Here is a 6,831-nt window from a genome sequence, read left to right on the forward strand (position 1 = left end):
CACTGGACTGTGACCCCTTGGCCTACTGGGCAACCCGCAGCCTGATGTAGCCGGATCTGGCCACAGTTGCCCGAGAATACCTGTCCTGTCCACCGACCAGTGTGCCAAGCGAGAGGGTGTTTAGCGTGGCTGCAGATGTTGTGACACCCCACCGCACCTGCTTGGATCCTGCTTTGGCGGACCAGCTGGTGTTCCTCAAGGTGAACGTCCCACTGCTGGGGTCCCCAAGCTCCAAGTGCAGACGGAGCGAATGTCACCCTCCTCGCTCCATCTGGATCACGAGTTTTGTCTGTCAGCAGCCTAAGGTGCAGTTTCCCCAAAACCCCTGCACCTATCACCATGAAAGTTGGCAGGCTTTGTGGGCTCCTCAGGGGGTAGCAAGCCTGCAGTTTTGAGCTCCCTGTGGCCTTCCACACAGAAGTCACAGGAGGTTTTCTCTCAAGAATTTGGGGTGCTGTTTCTCCAAACCCCCTGAGCCTATCTTGTTGAAAGTTAGCAGGCTTTGTGGGCTCCTCAGGAGCTACCATTCCTGCAAGTTTCATCAAGATCAGACAAGAAATGCCAAAGTTATAGCCTGCTTCGACCTTCCCCATTATAGCCTATGGGAAGTCGAAGCAGCTCAAATATTCGACTGAGCTTCGACCTCGAGTCAAAGCGGACCCACTTTGACTTGAAGCGGACGGCAAATCGAAGCGGGACCCGGTTTAATATTCAGCATGGCTGTCAAATCTAATATTACCTGTTCTGCGCAGCCCTAGGAACTGAGCTTGCCTGTGAAAACTGAGGCAAAAGAGTATTGAGCATTTCAGCCTTTTCTGCATCCTCTGTTGCAAGGTTGCTTCCCCCATTCAGTAAGGGAACCACACTTTCCCTGATCCTCCTCTTGCAACCCAAATACTTGTAGGTTTCTTTTTGTGATTTAGTTGACTAAAGAGTTCCCTGCTAAACCAAACTGGTCTTCTGCTATACTTGCTAGTCACCCTGCACATCAGGATGGTTTTTTCCTGCATTCTCAGTAAGGGTTCTTTAAAGTACAGCCAGCTCAACTGGACTCCTCTCCCCCTCAGTCTGGCTTCCCAGGGGATCCTGCCCATGAGTTGCCTGAGTGAGTTGAAGTCTGCTTTTCTGAAGTTCAGGGTCCTTACCTTGCTACTCTCCATCCTTCCTTTCCTCAGGATCCTGAACTCAGTCATTTTGTGGCCAAGTTGCCATCCACTATTACTACATTCCCCACCAATTCTTTCCTGTTTGAGCAGCAGGTCATGACGAACATGGCCTCTAGTTGATGGCTTCAGCACTTGTACCAGGAAGTTGTCCCCAATACTCCCCAAAAAATCCTGGATCGCCTATGCACTGCTGTATTGCCCTCCCAGCAGATGTCAGGGTGCTTGAAGTCCTCAATGAGAACCAGGGCCTGTGATCTTGAAACTTCCACTAGCTGTTTGAAGAAAGCCTCATCTACCACTTCCTCCTGGTCTGGTGGTCTATAGCCATGGGCGACTGGTTCCTCTTGAGTTGTGGGGGCATGTGCCTCCCCCACCCTGACACCAGTCAGCGACTGGGGGGTTCCCCCATGACCGATCTTGCTGACCGGGGCGGGGATCCCTCACAGCCGATCTTACTCACCAAAAAGCAGCTGCGCTGCTTCCAGAATTCCAGCAGCCACTTCCAGAAGCAGTGCAGCCACTTTTGCTGGTGGCTCCACACCCCAGCCAGTGCTCACAAGGGGGGCACCAGCACTCCTGCCTGGCCCCCTACCCATCACCTAAATAGGGAGCCCGGCCTGACAGGGGGTGCACCGGCGCTTTCAGGGGGTGTATGTGCACCCCCGTGCACCCACTACGCATCCCCATTGTCTAAAGCAGAGACCCACCACATCAACCTTGTTGCTTTCCCCTCTGACCCTAATCCAGGGACTCTCAACAAGCCTAGCTCCAGTTTCATACTGGAGATCTGAGGAATTATATGGCTTTTACATAAAGTGCAACTCCTCCTCCACTTCTCCCCTGCCTGTCATTCCTGACCAGTTTGTGCCCATCCATGACAGTGCTCTAGTCATGTGAGCCATCCCACCAAGTCTCTGCTATTCCAATCACGTCATAATCCTGTGACTGTACAAGGACTTCCAAGTCTTCCTGCTTGTTTCCCAGGCTTTGTGCATTTATGTACAGGCATCTAAGGTAACTAGGTGATTGCCCTGATTTCTCAAGAAGTATGAGAACACCTCCCCTGTTGCCCCCTCCTGCTTGCTCTTTCTCCAGGTCTCCTGCTTCCCCACTTACCTATGGGCTTTGGTCTCCATCCCCCAGCAAACCTAGTTTAAACCCTTCCTCAATAGGTTAGCGAGCCTGTTGGCGAAGATGTTCCTCTCTCTCTTCATCAGGTGGATCCCCTCTATTCCCAGCAATCCTTCTTGGAACAACATCCCATGGTCGAAGAAGCCAAAGCCCTGCTGGTGACACCACCTGCACAGCCAGGTATTGATCTGGAGGATGCACCTTCTTCTGCCCCAGGCCCTTCCCCTTGACCGGAAGGATCAACAAGAACACAACCTGAGCCCCAGACCCCCCTACCCTTGCACCCTGAGCCCTGTAGTCACTTTTGAGATGCTCAGGGTCTCCTTTGGCAGTATCATTGGTGCCCACATGGATGAGCAGGACAGGGTAGTAGTCAAGAGGGCAAGTCACAGCTGTCCCTGTAAGCAGCAGCCACCCCATGTGCCTTGCCCCATTTGTATACTCCTGGTAGGCAATTATAACGTTAAGTAGGGGAGGGAAAGGAGCTTGTGGATATCAGAAATACTTAGAAGTTGCACCTAGGTGCCAAGGATGCTTCTTAGCAGCTAAATTACTTTGTTGAACTGACCTGATGTGGGCTGACCTCTAGTACAGGTTGAATGCTTTCTTCAAGAGTGTCTGTCATTTCATTTTCTGCATATTTGGACTATGTCCCTCCTCCCCCACTGGGGTCTACAGAGGCATCTATCTCTTCTATGCTTAGTCATCTGGTTCTGGAAGATGAATTCCATTTCTCCATTTCTGAACTGCCATTCATTTGCCTCAAACCCACAGTGAGGTCACTACCATTTTAGAGTTAGTTCCCAATTCGCAATCACGTATTTGCAAATCATTGTTTCCAGGACACTATTCTTAGTTTCTTTATGAGAAGTGATCTCACTAAGTTCCTTGTGAACATCAGAGAAGCTGAATAACAGCACCATAAACCTACTAAGGCATTTGTGTCATTTATATTTACTGATTGCCGTTATACCTGTTTCCTTATTAGTGTCCTTGTTCTTTCTTAGCCTCACTGGGTGGGGAGTTCTTGAATGTGAGGCTGTGTGGGAGAGTGCATTTGTACTCCCCTCAGCTTTTCCTTGGTCTGGTGACAACTAATCCTGTGCGAGTTGGCAGCGATCCGATCAGGCTTCAGATCCAGCTGCTTCGGATGGCTGCGATCTGATCTGGAGCTCCAGACCAGGTTTCCGCCTTGATTCGGCCAAAGCGGCTCCAAGGCTTCAGAGCCGCCTCGGAGATCAGGCCATAGGGTATAATGGGGAATCAATGAAATATCTATAACTTTGTTGTTTTTGGTCTGATTTGGATGAAACATGTAGGGATGGTAGCCTCTGCTGAGAGCATGTAACCTGCTAAGTTTCAAGTAGATCGGTGCAGGGGTTTGGGGGAAACTGTACCCCAAATTCTTGAAAGCCAAACTCCTGTCACAGCTGTGTGGTACACCACAGGGCGGTCAAAACTGCAGGGGTGGTAGTGCTTACTGAGGCCACAAAGCCTGCCAAGTTTCAAGAATATCGGTCCAGAGGTTTGGGGGGAACTGCACCTCAAGCTGAGGACAAGCAAAACTCATGCCATGGGCGACCCTGTGTGTGTTAAGGCGCAGCAGGGTGACAGCTGCAGGGATGGTGGCCCCTGCTGTGATGCCTGCCAGCTGTTGAGGAGATCGGTACAGGGGGCTTCTGGGGCCCTGCACCCCTAGCTGCTGACAGACAAAACTTGTGCCAAGACTGTCTCTGTCTCTGTCTTGGGGCAGTTGATTGTCTGTATTGATTCTTTCCTCTCCTTAGCTTGGTTTTGTAGATGCTAATTGTTCCCCTTTAATTCATTATGTAGTCATTATGTAGTAGCTAGGTTCTGTGTATTGAACTGGCTATTAGATTACTAACTACTGTTGATTAGCAGGTGTAAAATGTTCTGCTGGGTCCTTCAGTAGCAGCTGCCGCTGTGTGATTACTTCCTCCTTTTTATAATGATAACAATACACATCTCAAATAATGATAGGTTCAAGAAACTAGCTCTAAGCATGAATTTCAGCGTAACATACCAGTAAATGCATTGAAGTCATGCAATAATCGCTACATAAGTTAGATTCCACCCATTCATAGACTGCTCTAGGAACTCTACAATAGTAATGTATGAATGATTTGCTGCCCAGCACAAATTATTACAGCAATTAAACAAAAAAGCCATTGAACAAATGTTTTGATTTTTGTAGAATGCACTTGAAAAAACTGACTTTAGTCATAAGGGTACATTAGTAAGTATTCATTCACTGAATTTCATAGAAAGCACCAGATGTATTGCTCACAAGAAAGGGCAGTGAAATCACAAGGCAGGGCCCAATCCAGTAAACATGTGGATTTGAGGATCTCTGTGCTTCCTAGCTGTGATCCATTACTTTGATAAAAAAAAAAAGATTAACCAGAATTAGCACATATGTCAGCATATGCTTGTTCAAGGTTTTTAAAAGCAGAGAGGCAAGGATTTTAGTGACCTCTTTTATTTGATCAACTGTACAGTAGGGATAAAGTTAATCAAGCTTTCGAATTCAAGGCATTCTTCCTCAGGTCTCGGAGGACCTGCATATAAAAGCTTGTCTAACTTGATCATCACTTTCTCCATTCACTGCAAACCAGGAAAATCAGCTAGTAGGGTAGAAATCCCTGATTTTAGGAAAGCTGATTTCCACAAACTCAGGAGATTGGTTGGCAAGGCCCTGCAGGACCATTGTCTGATGAGGAAGGAAATACAAGAAGAGTGGTCTTGCCTCAAAGAAGCAATCCTAAGAGCTCAAAGAAAGTCTATTCCCTCTGCAAGGAAGGCAGCAAAAGAGCTGGGAGACCCCTTTGGCTCAACAGAGAAGTTATGGACATCCTGAAATTAAAGCAAGAAGCCTACAAGGGATGGAAGCCAGGAACAACTGCCAAAGAGAAGTACTCATCTGCCACCTGCGCCTGTAGGGAACAGATCAGGACAGTGAAAGCACTAACCAAACATAAATTGGCAACTGGAATCAAGGGCAATAAAAACTCCTTCTTTAGACATGTAGGAAGTCGCAAAAGGAGCAAGGGAAGCACAGGACCCCTGATAAATGAAATGGGACAGCTGTTAACTGACAACCAGGACAAAACTGAACTCCTGAATGAATACTTCATGTAGGTATTCCACCAGTCCAAGGATATTAGTCTGCTTGACAGGATACAGGATGACCATGGTGGGAGTGACCTAAATCTTGACATAAATCTTGTTAGGCAGTACCTACAAAGGATAAATATCTATAGGTCAGTTGGGCTGGATGATCTACACCCAAGAGTGCTAAAAGAACTGGCCAACGTCATTGTGCAACTGATGACGAAGTTATTTGAAGATTCGTGGCTCTCAGGAGAGGTCCCAGAAGACTGGAAAAAAGCCAATGTGATATCTATATTTAAGAAAGGGAAAAAGGAGGACCCAGGAACCTACAGGCCAATCAGTTTGACCTCAATCCCAGGTAAAATCCTGGAGAAAATCATGAAAGAAACCATCACACACAGGCTAACTGAAGGCTGTATTCTGAAGGGTAGCCAACATGGCTTCATCATGGGCAGGTCATGCCAGACCAACCTGATTTCCTTCTATGATCAGGTTACTTGCCACCCAGATAGAGGAAATAAGGTTGATGTCATATACTTGGGCTTCAAAAAGGCCTTCAACCTCATCTCCCACGATGTCCTCATAGTCAAATTGGGAAATGTGGCTTCAACTACTTCACTGTCTGGTTGTTAGGCAACTGACTCTGTGGTAGGACCCAAATGGCGTTGATTGATGGAACTGAGTTGTCATGGCAGAGGGTGACCAGTGGCATCCATTAGGGGTCAGTACTTAGACCAGTGCTTTTCAACTGTTCATTAACTATTTGGATTCAGGTATTACAAGCAATCTGGCAAAGTCTGCTGATGACACCAAGCTATGGAGGAGCACTGTCATGCTTGAAGACAGGCTGGCAATACAGGCTGGCCTGAACAGGCTCGTGAAGTGGACAGACCTCAACCTCATGTCATTTAATACAGAGAAATGTAAAGTTCTCCATCTGGGGAGAAATAACCCACAACACACTTACAGGCTTGGCAGTGCTCTGCTTGCCAGCACCACAAGTGAACGAGACCTGGGTGTCGTGACTGACAACAAAATGAACATGAGCCACCAATGCAATGCTGTAGCTGGCAGAGCTAACCAAACACTGGCATGCATCCACCGAGGTGTCTTGAGCAAAGCAAAGGATATCATCCTCTCACTTTACCTGGCCTTGGTGAGACCATAACTGGAGCGCCACATCCAGTTCTGGGCACCGCACTTCAAAAAAGATGTGGAGAAGCTCGAGAGAGTCCAGAGGAGGGCCACATTCATGATTAGAGGCCTGGAGACCAAGATGTATGAGGAGAGGCTGAGGAACTTTTTTTTATCATAGTACTTGGGGTCAGAAGGGACCTAAACAGATCGTCAGGTCCGACCCCTTTGCCCCAGGCAGGAATGGGTGCTGGGGTCATATCACCCC

The sequence above is a fragment of the Gavialis gangeticus genome, unplaced genomic scaffold, assembly GCF_001723915.1.
Source record: "Gavialis gangeticus isolate Ggan-Ray unplaced genomic scaffold, GavGan_comp1, whole genome shotgun sequence".
NCBI classification, from domain to species: domain Eukaryota; kingdom Metazoa; phylum Chordata; order Crocodylia; family Gavialidae; genus Gavialis; species Gavialis gangeticus.